We start from the raw sequence: 13559 nt of genomic DNA on the forward strand, positions 1-13559 counted from the left end.
ACACTCACAACATCCTGGGATATCGCTTGCTTCTACACCGGCTCCGTCACGATCCCAGCAGCGCAAGACATAACCTTGCGATGCTGGGATCTTGACGGAGCCCGTGAACGCTGGTAACCATTATACACATTGGGTAACTAAGGTCCCTTGATTACCCGATGTGTATCATAGTTACCAGTGTACACCGGCTCCTTCATGATCCCAGCAGCGCCAGACATAACCTTGCGATGCTGGGATCTTGACGGAGGCTGTGAACGCTGGTAACCATTATAAACATCGGGTAACTAAGGTCCCTTAGTTACCCGATGTGTATCATAGTTACCAGTGTACACCGGCTCCCGGTACACATGTGCAGGGAGCCGGCATTATACTCCTCTCCCCCCAGGACTACTCCTCCTACCTCCTATTACAGTCCTCCTATTATACTCCTCTCTGAGTATAATAGGAGAACTATTATAGCATGGGGGATGTAGCACGATGGGGGGTGCGCAGCATGGGGGAGGTAGCACGATGGGGTGCGCAGCATGGGGGATGTAGCACGATGGGGAGTGCACAGTATGGGGGATGTAGCACGATGGGGAGTGCGCAGCAGGGGGGATGTAGCACGATGGGGGGTGCGCAGCATGGGGGATGGAGCACGATGGGGGGTGCGCAGCATGGGGGATGTAGCATGATGGGGAGTGCGCAGCATGGGGGATGTAGCACGATGGGGAGTGCGCAGCATGGGGGATGTAGCACGATGGGGAGTGCGCAGCATGGGGGATGTAGCATGATGGGGAGTGTGCAGCATGGGGGATGTAGCACGATGGGGAGTGCGCAGCATGGGGGATGTAGCACGATGGGGAGTGCACAGTATGGGGGATGTAGCACGATGGGGAGTGCGCAGCAGGGGGGATGTAGCACGATGGGGGGTGCGCAGCATGGGGGATGGAGCACGATGGGGGGTGCGCAGCATGGGGGATGTAGCATGATGGGGAGTGCGCAGCATGGGGGATGTAGCACGATGGGGAGTGCGCAGCATGGGGGATGTAGCACGATGGGGAGTGCGCAGCATGGGGGATGTAGCATGATGGGGAGTGTGCAGCATGGGGGATGTAGCACGATGGGGAGTGCGCAGCATGGGGGATGTAGCACGATGGGGAGTGCGCAGCATGGGGGATGTAGCACGATGGGGAGGTGCGCAGCATGGGGGATGTAGCACCATGGGGAGTGCGCAGCATGGGGGATGTAGCACGATGGGAAGTGCGCAGCATGGCGGATGGAGCACGATGGCGGGTGCGCAGCATGGGGGATGTAGCACGATGGGGAGTGCGCAGCATGGGGGATGTAGCACGATGGGGGATGTAGCACGATGGGGGATGTAGCACGATGGGGGGTGCGCAGCATGGGGGATGTAGCACGATGGGGAGTGCTCAGCATGGGGGATGTAGCACGATGGGGAGTGCGCAGCATGGGAGATGTAGCACGATGGGGAGTGCGCAGCATCGGGGATGTAGCACAATGGGGAGTGCGCAGCATGGCGGATGTAGCACGATGGGGAGTGCGCAGCATGGCGGATGGAGCACAATGGCGAGTGCGCAGCATGGGGGATGTAGCACGATGGGGAGTGCGCAGCATGGGGGATGTAGCACGATGAGGGATGTAGCACGATGGGGGATGTAGCACGATGGGGGGTGCGCAGCATGGGGGATGTAGCACGATGGGGAGTGCGCAGCATGGGGGATGTAGCACGATGGGGAGTGCGCAGCATGGGAGATGTAGCACGATGGGGGGTGCGCAGCATGGGGGATGTAGCACGATGGGGGGTGCGCATCATGGGGGATGGAGCATGATGGGAAGTGCGCAGCATGGAGGATGGAGCATGATGGGGAGTGCGCAGCATGGAGGATGGAGCACGATGGGGAGTGCGCAGCATGGGGGATGGAGCACGATGGGGGGTGTGCAGCATGGGGGATGGAGCACGATGGGGAATGCGCAGCATAGGGGATGGGGCATGATGGGGGGTGTGCAGCATGGGGGAGGGAGCACGATGGGAGGTGCACACCTCCCCCCAACACACACACACACACACACACAGGGAACCACAAACACCGCCATACACAGACACCCACACACACAGACAACGCTGCACACACACAACACCCAACATACAAACACCGCGGCATACATAAATATACGCACATACCGCACAACACACACATTGCACAAAACATACCTCCCCCCAAAACACACCACACCCACACAAACCACGCAACACACACACACACAACGCGACAGACACACTGCGCTCCACAAACAACGCAACACACATACAACACCGCTCTCACCCCCCGCCACACCCAGACAACACCCAGAACATGTACAGCGCCCTACACAAACACTTGGTAACTACACACAACAACATCTATATATATATATATATATATATATATATCTATATCTATAACAAAAATCATACATGAACTACACAATACGTAAATTCTAGAATACCCGATGAATCGGGCCACCTTCTAGTCTATTAATAATTGTATAACAAATAAGAACCTACCCAAAAGATGTAATCAACCAGGACAAAGATAGTAACCGAAAATGAAATAACGCACACGTCTCAGCAGAGCTCTTTACTGAAATGCACACAGGACCACGGGCAGCCACAAAGGACAACAATGAAACTTTGTGTCCGCCTTATCAATCATGCTTGACAAATCAGAATGCAGTTGGGATCACCAATCACAAGAGAGGAGGCGTGGAGCTTTGTTTGTAACAACACGCCTGCGTCGCTGACGACGGACGCACTAAAGATGTTGTTGGTCGTTGGCAGGGTGCCAAACATTGCAATATGTCTGCTGCATTCAAAACAATGAACAATATTTTGAAAATGAATGACGTGTCAACGATCAACGATTTTCGCTATTTTTAAGATTGTTCGGAGTCGCTCATAGGTGTCATATGCAACGACGTCGCTAACGACTAAAGATGAGCGAACCGGTCGCGGTTCGGCTCGAGGTTGGTTCGCCGAACGGACCTCCCGTTCGAGTTCGGTTCGTCGAACGTTCGACGAACCGAACTCGAACTGCATAGGAAACAATGGCAGGCAATCACAAACACAGAAAAACACCTAGAAAACACCCTCAAAGGTGTCCAAAAGGTCACAAACAACTCCCAACACATGGGAAAGTGACAAGGACATATACTCATGCGAAAACAAAAGAGCTGGACAAGGAAAAAGAGTAGGACACACAGATATATGAGTATATGCAAGGAAACATCGATTCCATTATTGTGCAACTTGAGCCCTGCTCATTTTAGGCTTCCAATGTTGATAAATTGCCTGAGCTCGCCACGTACGTCTTGGGGATCTTGTCGTGTCCTGCAGCCAGCGTTCTCTCGGAACCTGTCTTCAGTGCTGCTGTGGGTCTGCTGGCAGATAAGCACACGTGTCTGTCCACTGACAATGTGGACATGGCTCTCAGAGGACTTTTCTTCCCCTGGGTCAGCCAGGGGACGGGAAAGGCACGCGTATTTTTGAGAGTGCTTCATGCAAAGCATCTTTTTCTTTTTCAAAAGGGGGCTCAACCGATGCCAGTCAAGTGGGGTGTGTGTGGCCCAGTTAGTGGCAACGAGGGAGACTGTGGTTGGAGTCCCCTCGCTGTGTTTCTAAAAGAACCAAGATGAACAAGTCATGGCTCTCAGAGGACTTTTCTTCCCCTGGGTCAGCCAGGGGACGGGAAAGGCACGCGTATTTTTGAGAGTGCTTCATGCAAAGCATCTTTTTCTTTTTCAAAAGGGGGCTCAACCGATGCCAGTCAAGTGGGGTGTGTGTGGCCCAGTTAGTGGCAACGAGGGAGACTGTGGTTGGAGTCCCCTCGCTGTGTTTCTAAAAGAACCAAGATGAACAAGTCATGGCTCTCAGAGGACTTTTCTTCCCCTAGGTCAGCCAGGGGACGGGAAAGGCACGCGTATTTTTGAGAGTGCTTCATGCAAAGCATCTTTTTCTTTTTCAAAAGGGGGCTCAACCGATGCCAGTCAAGTGGGGTGTGTGTGGCCCAGTTAGTGGCAACGAGGGAGACTGTGGTTGGAGTCCCCTCGCTGTGTTTCTAAAAGAACCAAGATGAACAAGTCATGGCTCTCAGAGGACTTTTCTTCCCCTGGGTCAGCCAGGGGACGGGAAAGGCACGCGTATTTTTGAGAGTGCTTCATGCAAAGCATCTTTTTCTTTTTCAAAAGGGGGCTCAACCGATGCCAGTCAAGTGGGGTGTGTGTGGCCCAGTTAGTGGCAACGAGGGAGACTGTGGTTGGAGTCCCCTCGCTGTGTTTCTAAAAGAACCAAGATGAACAAGTCATGGCTCTCAGAGGACTTTTCTTCCCCTGGGTCAGCCAGGGGACGGGAAAGGCACGCGTATTTTTGAGAGTGCTTCATGCAAAGCATCTTTTTCTTTTTCAAAAGGGGGCTCAACCGATGCCAGTCAAGTGGGGTGTGTGTGGCCCAGTTAGTGGCAACGAGGGAGACTGTGGTTGGAGTCCCCTCGCTGTGTTTCTAAAAGAACCAAGATGAACAAGTCATGGCTCTCAGAGGACTTTTCTTCCCCTGGGTCAGCCAGGGGACGGGAAAGGCACGCGTATTTTTGAGAGTGCTTCATGCAAAGCATCTTTTTCTTTTTCAAAAGGGGGCTCAACCGATGCCAGTCAAGTGGGGTGTGTGTGGCCCAGTTAGTGGCAACGAGGGAGACTGTGGTTGGAGTCCCCTCGCTGTGTTTCTAAAAGAACCAAGATGAACAAGTCATGGCTCTCAGAGGACTTTTCTTCCCCTGGGTCAGCCAGGGGACGGGAAAGGCACGCGTATTTTTGAGAGTGCTTCATGCAAAGCATCTTTTTCTTTTTCAAAAGGGGGCTCAACCGATGCCAGTCAAGTGGGGTGTGTGTGGCCCAGTTAGTGGCAACGAGGGAGACTGTGGTTGGAGTCCCCTCGCTGTGTTTCTAAAAGAACCAAGATGAACAAGTCATGGCTCTCAGAGGACTTTTCTTCCCCTGGGTCAGCCAGGGGATGGGAAAGGCACGCGTATTTTTGAGAGTGCTTCATGCAAAGCATCTTTTTCTTTTTCAAAAGGGGGCTCAACCGATGCCAGTCAAGTGGGGTGTGTGTGGCCCAGTTAGTGGCAACGAGGGAGACTGTGGTTGGAGTCCCCTCGCTGTGTTTCTAAAAGAACCAAGATGAACAAGTCATGGCTCTCAGAGGACTTTTCTTCCCCTGGGTCAGCCAGGGGACGGGAAAGGCACGCGTATTTTTGAGAGTGCTTCATGCAAAGCATCTTTTTCTTTTTCAAAAGGGGGCTCAACCGATGCCAGTCAAGTGGGGTGTGTGTGGCCCAGTTAGTGGCAACGAGGGAGACTGTGGTTGGAGTCCCCTCGCTGTGTTTTACATGCTTTTAGAAGGGCATGACATGACTTGGAGCTTGACTTTCATCATATGCAAACTGTTGGCTACCAAAATGCTGCCTTTCCAACAACTGTGGTTATAGGCAATGAGGAACATACTGATGAAGATGAGACGCAGATACCCGATTGGGATGACAACTTAAATATTCGGTCAGGGCAAGAAGAAACTCGGTCTGAGGGGGAGGGGAGTGCAAACACAACAATTGATGATGAAGTTCTAGATCCCACCTACTGTCAACCCACAGTCAGACACTCGAGGAGGTCAATAGAGGCGGTGGAGGAGGATGCAACCGACGTCGAAGTAACCTGGCGCCTTCCTGGACACAGTCGGAGCACTGGTAGCACGTCTACAACTGCATCCTCAGCCACCACTCTGCCTCTGAGCATTATTCGGGGTGGATCAACAGGTCGCATGGCCTCTAAGCCTTGCCTAGCCTGGTCCTTTTTTGACATAAAAAAAGATCGGCCAAATTATGTGATCTGTAACATTTGGCATGGTTATCTTAGTAGAGGTCAAAACCTCAGCAGTTTGACAACTTCTTCCATGAATCGTCACATGAATAAATATCATATGGCCTGGTGGGAAGCTCACCGTGCTGCAATGCGGCCTAGTGGAGCCAACCATCCACCGCCTGCCCCTTCCAGGGCATCCGCGCGCTCGTCATCTTCTAGGACTGTGGGGACAGCTGTCACACCTGTTTTTCCACCCACAACTTCCACCACTGTAACCGCAACAGGCAGTTTGCTTGGTAGGTCGTCAGTTGGTTTGGAAGGGGAAACAAGTGAGTGTGTACAGCTCTCTCAGACATCGATAGCACCAACTTTGGATGAAGGCAACATCATGTCTCCGCCTGCACTTTCCTCACAAAGCTGCATTTTTCCAGGGACACCCTACTCAACACCGTCTACACACAGCAGCCAGATCTCTGTCCCTCAGATGTGGTCAAATAAAAGGCCACTTCCTGCGACCCATGACAAAGCGAAGAGGTTGACTCTATCCCTCTGTAAGCTGTTGGCTACAGAAATGCTGCCTTTCCGCCTAGTGGACACACAGGATTTTAGAGACCTTATATCTGTCGCTGTGCCCCAGTACCAGATGCCTAGTCGCCACTACTTCTCTAAGAAAGGTGTGCCCGCGCTACACCAGCATGTCGCACACAACATCACCGCTTCCTTGAGAAACTCTGTGTGTGAACGGGTGCATTTCACCACCGATACTTGGACCAGTAAGCATGGACAGGGACGTTACATGTCGCTGACTGGGCACTGGGTAACTATGGTGATAGATGGTGAAGGGTCTGCTGCACAAGTCTTGCCGTCCCCACGACTTGTGTGTCAATTCTATGTCTGTCCAAGTTCCGCCACAGCTTCTGCATCCTCCACCTCATCTGTGTCCTCCACCTCCGCCCCAAGCCTGCCTGGTCAGGCCACCAGCGTTCTCACTGCGCAGAAGGAATCACGCACCCCTCATTACTATGCTGGCAGCAGAGCGCAACGGCATCAGGCGGTCTTTAGCTTGACATGTCTTGGGAATAAGAGTCACACAGCTGAGGAGTTGTGGTCAGCTCTGCGGTCCGAGTTTAATAAATGGTTGTCTCCACTCAACCTGCAGCCTGGTAAGGCCGTGTGCGACAATGCTGCAAACCTGGGTGCGGCCCTTCGCCTGGGCAAGGTGACACACGTACCTTGTATGGCTCACGTGTTGAACCTTGTCGTCCAGCAATTTTTAACACACTATCCCGGCCTAGATGGCCTTCTGAACAGGGCACGAAAACTGTCAGCTCACTTCCGCCGTTCAAGCGCCGCAGCAGAGCGACTTGCATCGCTCCAGAAGTCTTTCGGCCTGCCGGTTCATCGCCTGAAATGCGATGTGGCGACACGCTGGAATTCAACTCTCCACATGTTACAGCGACTGTGGCAGCACCGGCGAGCCCTGGTGCAATACGCCATGATGTATAGCCTGGGCCAACGAGATGCAGAAGTGGGGCAGATCACCCTGATGGAGTGATCTCAGATCAAGGACCTATGCACCCTTCTGCACAGTTTCGACATGGCGACGAATATGTTTAGCGCTGACAATGCCATTATCAGCATGACGATTACAGTCATTTACATGCTGGAGCACACGCTAAACACTATTCGTAGTCAGGGGGTGGGACAACAGGAAGGGGAGGAACTACAGGAGGATTCATATGCGCAAGACACAACAACATCACCAAGGTCCAGACGTTCATCATCACCAACGCGGCAGGCATGGGACCATGGGGGACAGGGATCAACAAGGGCGCATGGTAGCAGGCGACATGTTGAGGAAGGTGCAGGAGGACATGAAGATATGGAGGACGAACTGTCCATGGACATGGAAGACTCAGCAGATGAGGGGGACCTTGGTCAAATTTCAGTTGAAAGAGGTTGGGGGGAGATGACAGAGGAAGAAAGAACGGTTAGCACCTCTATGCCACAAACACAGCGTGGACTTGGTCCGCATGGCTGCGCAAGACACATGAGTGCCTTCTTGTTGCACTACCTCCAACATGACCCTCGTATTGTCAAAATTAGAAGTGATGATGACTACTGGCTTGCCACACTATTAGATCCCCGGGACAAGTCCAAATTTTGTGACATAATTCCACCCATAGAAAGGGACGCACGTATGCAGGAGTATCAGCATAAGCTGTTACTCGATCTTAGCTCGGCTTTTCCACCAAACAACCGTGCAGGTGAAGGGAGTGATTCTCCCAGTTGTAACTTGACAAACATGGGACGGCCTCGTCATCTTCAACAGTCTACCCGTACCAGTAGGACCGTATCTGGTGCTGGTAACAGCAATTTTATGGAATCTTTTCATAATTTTTTTAGACCCTCCTTTGCAAGGCCACCAGAGACAACAAGTCTGACACATAGTCAACGGATGGAAAGGATGATACAGGAGTATCTCCAAATGAACATCGATGCAATGACTTTGCAAATGGAGCCTTGCTCCTTTTGGGCTTCAAATCTAGAAAAATTGACAGAGCTCTCCAGTTACGCCTTGGAGATTTTGTCGTGTCCAGCTGCCAGCGTTGTCTCTGAACGTGTCTTCAGTGCTGCTGGGTGTGTGCTGACAGATAAGCGCACGCGTCTGTCCAGTGACAATGTGGACAGACTGACGTTCATCAAAATGAACAAGTCATGGATCCAGAAGGAATTTACTACCCCTGTGTCATCCTGGGGAGAGTAAATGCTTGTGGATTTGGAATGTGCTTGATGCAAATCAAAACATCCTGTTTGCAACTAGGGCACAAGTGCTGCCACTGATGGGGTGTCTGTGTGCCCAATTTTGGGAAAAAAGGTAGACTCCGCTTGGAGTAACCCTTGCTTGCTGTGTTTTTTAAAAATGATACAAGATGAACAGATCTGAAGGCAAGATGAAGGCAACATCATGTCTCCGCCTGCACTTTTCTCACAAACCTGCATTTTTCCAGGGACACCCTACTCAACACCGTCTACAGACAGCAGCCAGATCTCTGTCCCTCAGATGTGGTCAAATAAAAGGCCACTTACTGCGACCCATGACAAAGCTAAGTGGTTGACTCTATCCCTCTGTAAGCTGTTGGCTACCGAAATGCTGCCTTTACGCGTAGTGGACACACAGGATTTTACAGACCTTATGTCTGTCGCTGTGCCCCAGTACCAGATGCCCAATCACCACTGCTTCTCCAAGAAAAGCATGCCCGCGCTACCCCAGCATGTCGCACACAACATCATCACCACTTCCTTGAGAAAATCTGTGTGCGACAGGGTGCATTTCAACACAGATACTTGGACCAGTAAGCATAGACAGGGTCATTACATGTCACTGACTGGGCACTGGCAAACTATGGTGAGAGATGGAGAAGGGTCTGCTGTACAAGTCTTGCCGTCCCCACGAGTTGTTTCAATCCTTGTTCTGTATGTAGAAGTTAATACACTGCTTCTGCCTCTTCAACCTCGTGTGGGTCCTCTACCTTGGCGCAAACCCTGTGTGGTCAGGCCACCCTTCCTTGCAACTGCGCACAAGGACTACCACACACCTCCTTACTATGCTGGCAGCAGAGCTCAATGCCATCAGGCAGTCAAAGTTTTACTTTGAAATGTATGGGAAATGTGAGTCACACCGCTATTCCAGAGAATAGTAGTCAGGCAGGGTCAAAACATTAATTGAGGAACAGGAACAGAATGGGACGGCCAGGACTTAATCAGAAAACAAGCAGAGGTGAAATGCGTATCGGCCAACAAGGTACATAAACAGCAAGCAGGAAAAGTAGTCAGGTAACAAGCACACAAAATCATAAAACTGAACTGGGGGTAAAATTAACCAGAGGTTCATAGCTATGTCTGGCAGTGGTCTGCAGACAGGATGGGCATAAAAAAGGGTGTGGTGTCTTCCCATTGGTTGTAGCTGAATGATGGTATTTCATCTGTGAGATACCCACCAGCTACATTCAGCCAGAGATTCTGCATCTGTCAAGGTAATGCAGCCCAGTGGGTGAGCATAACCTGCGTCCACCTGCGCCGCTGGCATCGACTACTCTCCCATCATCAGCACTATTCATGAAAGGAACACGTTGTCACCTGGCAACCGGAGTACAAATTGACGGAGCGGACTACGTTGGTGACTTAACAGCCGTGTGCGGCAATGATGCAAACCTGGCTGTGGGCCATCGTCAGGGCAATGTGACACACGTGCCTTGTATGGCTCACGTGTTGAACCGAATTCTCCAGCAATTTTTAAAACACCATCACGGCCTACATGGACTTGTGCAGCGGGCACGTTCACTATGTGCTCACTTCCATCGTGCGCACACAGCAGCTCAACAACTTTCATCACTCCGGAAGTCTTAGGGTCTGGCAGTTAAACGCCGGAAATGCGATGTTCCGACACGCAGGAATTGGAATCTGCACATGTTGCAGCGTGTGTGGCAGCACCGCAGAGCCCTGCTGAAATACGGTAAGACATATAGCCTGGGATAACTTGATCCAGAGGTGGTGCAGATCACGCTGCTGGAGTGGTGTCAGATCAAGGACCTATGCACCCTGCTACACAGTTTTGAAATGTCGACGAAGATGTTTAGCACTGGCAATGTCATTCTCAGGGTGACAATTCTGGTCATCTACATGATGGAGCACACTGTAATTATTATTCAGAGTCAGGTGTTGGGACAAGAGGAAGGGGAGGAAGTACAGGAGGAGTCATATGCGGAAGGGATAACAAGATCTACGAGGTCCAGATGGTCAGCGGCACCTATGCGGCAGTCATGGTGAGGGAGAGGGATTAACAAGGGCGCATAGTATCAGCAAAAAGTGTTGATGAAAGTGCAGGAGCCCATGAAGAAATGGAGGACGAACTGGCGATCGGCATGGAAGACTCAGCAGATGAGTGAGAGCTTGCTCACATTTCGGTTGTGCGAGGTTGTGGGTAGAGGACAGAGGAAGTATGCACGATTCTCACCTCTCTGCCACCAACACACCAAGGACTTGGTCCTCCTGGATGCACAAGACACATGAGCGGATTCTTGCTGCACTACCTACAACATGACCCTCGGATTGTACGAATTCAAAGTAATCCAGAATACTGGGTTGCCACACTGTTAGATCCCCGGTACAAGACAAAATTTGCCGAACTAATTCCTGCCATAGAAATAGACGCACGTATACAGGAGTATCTGCAGAATGTGGTACGCAATCTTAGATCTACTTTTCCACTAAACACCAGTGCTGCACAGAGTGAATCTCAACGCTTTGTCATGGATAGGAGGAAATGGTCTTTTACTTGTCCACATCGGAGGGACCGAGGGATGGCTGCTGTGCTGAGATGGCGTTGAGTACGGTGTCCCTGCACAGTTGCACTTTTGGTCATATCCCAAAATGAGTTGGAAAAGGACAGATGCTGTTGGAAAGGGGAACAGGTGTGTTGGAAAGGGGAAAAAAATTTTGGTCCGTGGATTTGGTGGTTAAGCAACTGTAACATTTGCTGAAGAAACAACATCTGTTACAGTGGGACTGGCAGATTTGGATAAAGTGGTATATAATCTGTGACCGCTATATAACGAAAATTAATAAGAAAAGAAAGAGAAAGGTATATATCCCCATCAGCAGTCAGTGTCCACCGTGCTCCCAGTTGGAAAAGGAGAGGTTGGCAACTGGAAGGTTTGGTGGAGGATACAGAGCTGTGTGGCTATGAAACTAATAGTAGCCTGAACCGAGTTAGACGCCATTCGGATCTGGAGACTGTGAGCCCTGTTAGCGTCACAGGGTCCACATGCCCACCCAGCCCAGGAACTCCCTGTTAACAACACAGGGGCCATTGAGTACGCTGACCGTGTGCGTAGGGGCCACACCTGTGGACAGCAGGCGCATCAGCAGCAGCAGGCCTGTTAATGCCACTGGGCTGCACAAGCAGGACTGTTAGGACAGGAGCTGGTCTTAACCGTTCTGCGTTACCAACTGTGGTGGTGGCCTGCATCCACCACCCTATCCCTGCCTACCTCTGGCCTAAAGCCGCAATGGGTTCAACACATGGAGGTGTGCTCTTTCGGAGCATAATAGAAGACTGTGCACCTCCTTGTTGGCTCCAGCCCCTTTGATAACCTGGGTCCGCCCCAAACCATGGTGAACCACAATGCACCTCCTATAGACAAAAGTAGAGTGACACGTCATGAGTGGCATAACTAGCGTCCTATTTGGAAACGCAACTTCAATGATGACCTCATGGCTGCCATGACCCAAACACCTCACCAGTCATCGTCTGACCATCAATAATGCGATGACAAGTCATAGGTGTGGGCCTCTGCAAGCCATTTGGGAGGACACCTGATGCCCTGTGGTCTATATGGGACCCCCACATCAGGGCCAGGGCCAAAGAGTTCATTACCGGACCTAGTCTCTGATGCAGGAAGTGCCTGAGCATGCTCAGTAGCATGAAATACAGTCTCTGAAAAAAGACTATCAGCTTTAGCATGGTGTCTAGGCACAAAACAGGACTTAGACCCGGCACGGAATGCAAGCACCTGTGCAAAGAGGCTTTTCACACTTAGTGTGGGAGCATGCGCTGTATCCCGAAATGAAGACTTAGCGTCAGGAATGGCACAGTCAGGCTGAGCATACTCACTAGGCGAAACACTGTAATTATGCTGCAGCTGGGGTACATCGGCACACGCATGCGCACTTGCTGCCTCTCCACACTTAGACGTGGAGGGGAAATTTGTCTTGGAGATGCTGTCTATGAACAGAAGGAAAAGCTAAAGGAAGCCTGACTTTCTGTCCCTCCGAATTATGAAATGCAGCAATGAATTCCATGAGTTTGCTATAACATTAGCGTAGCAAAATGTGCATGAGGGTGTGATGTAGAGGTGCTAGAAATAGCTTGTCACCAGTGGGGCACTAATGGAATACAACAGCCAGTTCTATGATGCCACAAAATGGCAGTATTTTGTGCTATCATTATAGCTTATTAAAAACAGAGCACGAGGTTGTCATGCAGAGGTGCTGCACATAGATTTGCAGTAGTGTGAATAGACAAAAGTACAATAGCCACGTTTAGGATACAACTAGGTACAGTGAGTGTTTGCTAGTATAATGGCTGAGTTTAAAAAAGTTAGAGTGTGCAATGCAGGCAGACGTGCTGCAAATAACGTTCCAATACTGTGAATAGACAAAAGTACAAAAGCCACGTTTAGGATACAACTAGGTACAGTGAGTGTTTGCTAGTATAATGGCTGAGTTTAAAAAAGTTAGAATGTGCAATGCAGGCAGACGTGCTGCAAATAACGTTCCAATACTGTGAATAGACAAAAGTACAAAAGTCACGTTTACGATACAACTAGGTACACTGTGTGTTTGCTAGTATAATGGCTGAGTTTAAAAAAGTTAGAGTGTGCAATGCAGGCAGACGTGCTGCAAATAACGTTCCAATACTGTGAATAGACAAAAGTACAAAAGCCACGTTTACGATACAACTAGGTACACTGTGTGTTTGCTAGTATAATGGCTGAGTTTAAAAAAGTTAGAGTGTGCAATGCAGGCAGACGTGCTGCAAATAACGTTCCAATACTGTGAATTGACAAAAGTCCAATAGCCACGTTTAGGATACAACTAGGTACAGT

The sequence above is a fragment of the Anomaloglossus baeobatrachus genome, chromosome 2 (genome assembly GCF_048569485.1).
Source record: "Anomaloglossus baeobatrachus isolate aAnoBae1 chromosome 2, aAnoBae1.hap1, whole genome shotgun sequence".
Classification (NCBI taxonomy): Eukaryota; Metazoa; Chordata; class Amphibia; order Anura; family Aromobatidae; genus Anomaloglossus; species Anomaloglossus baeobatrachus.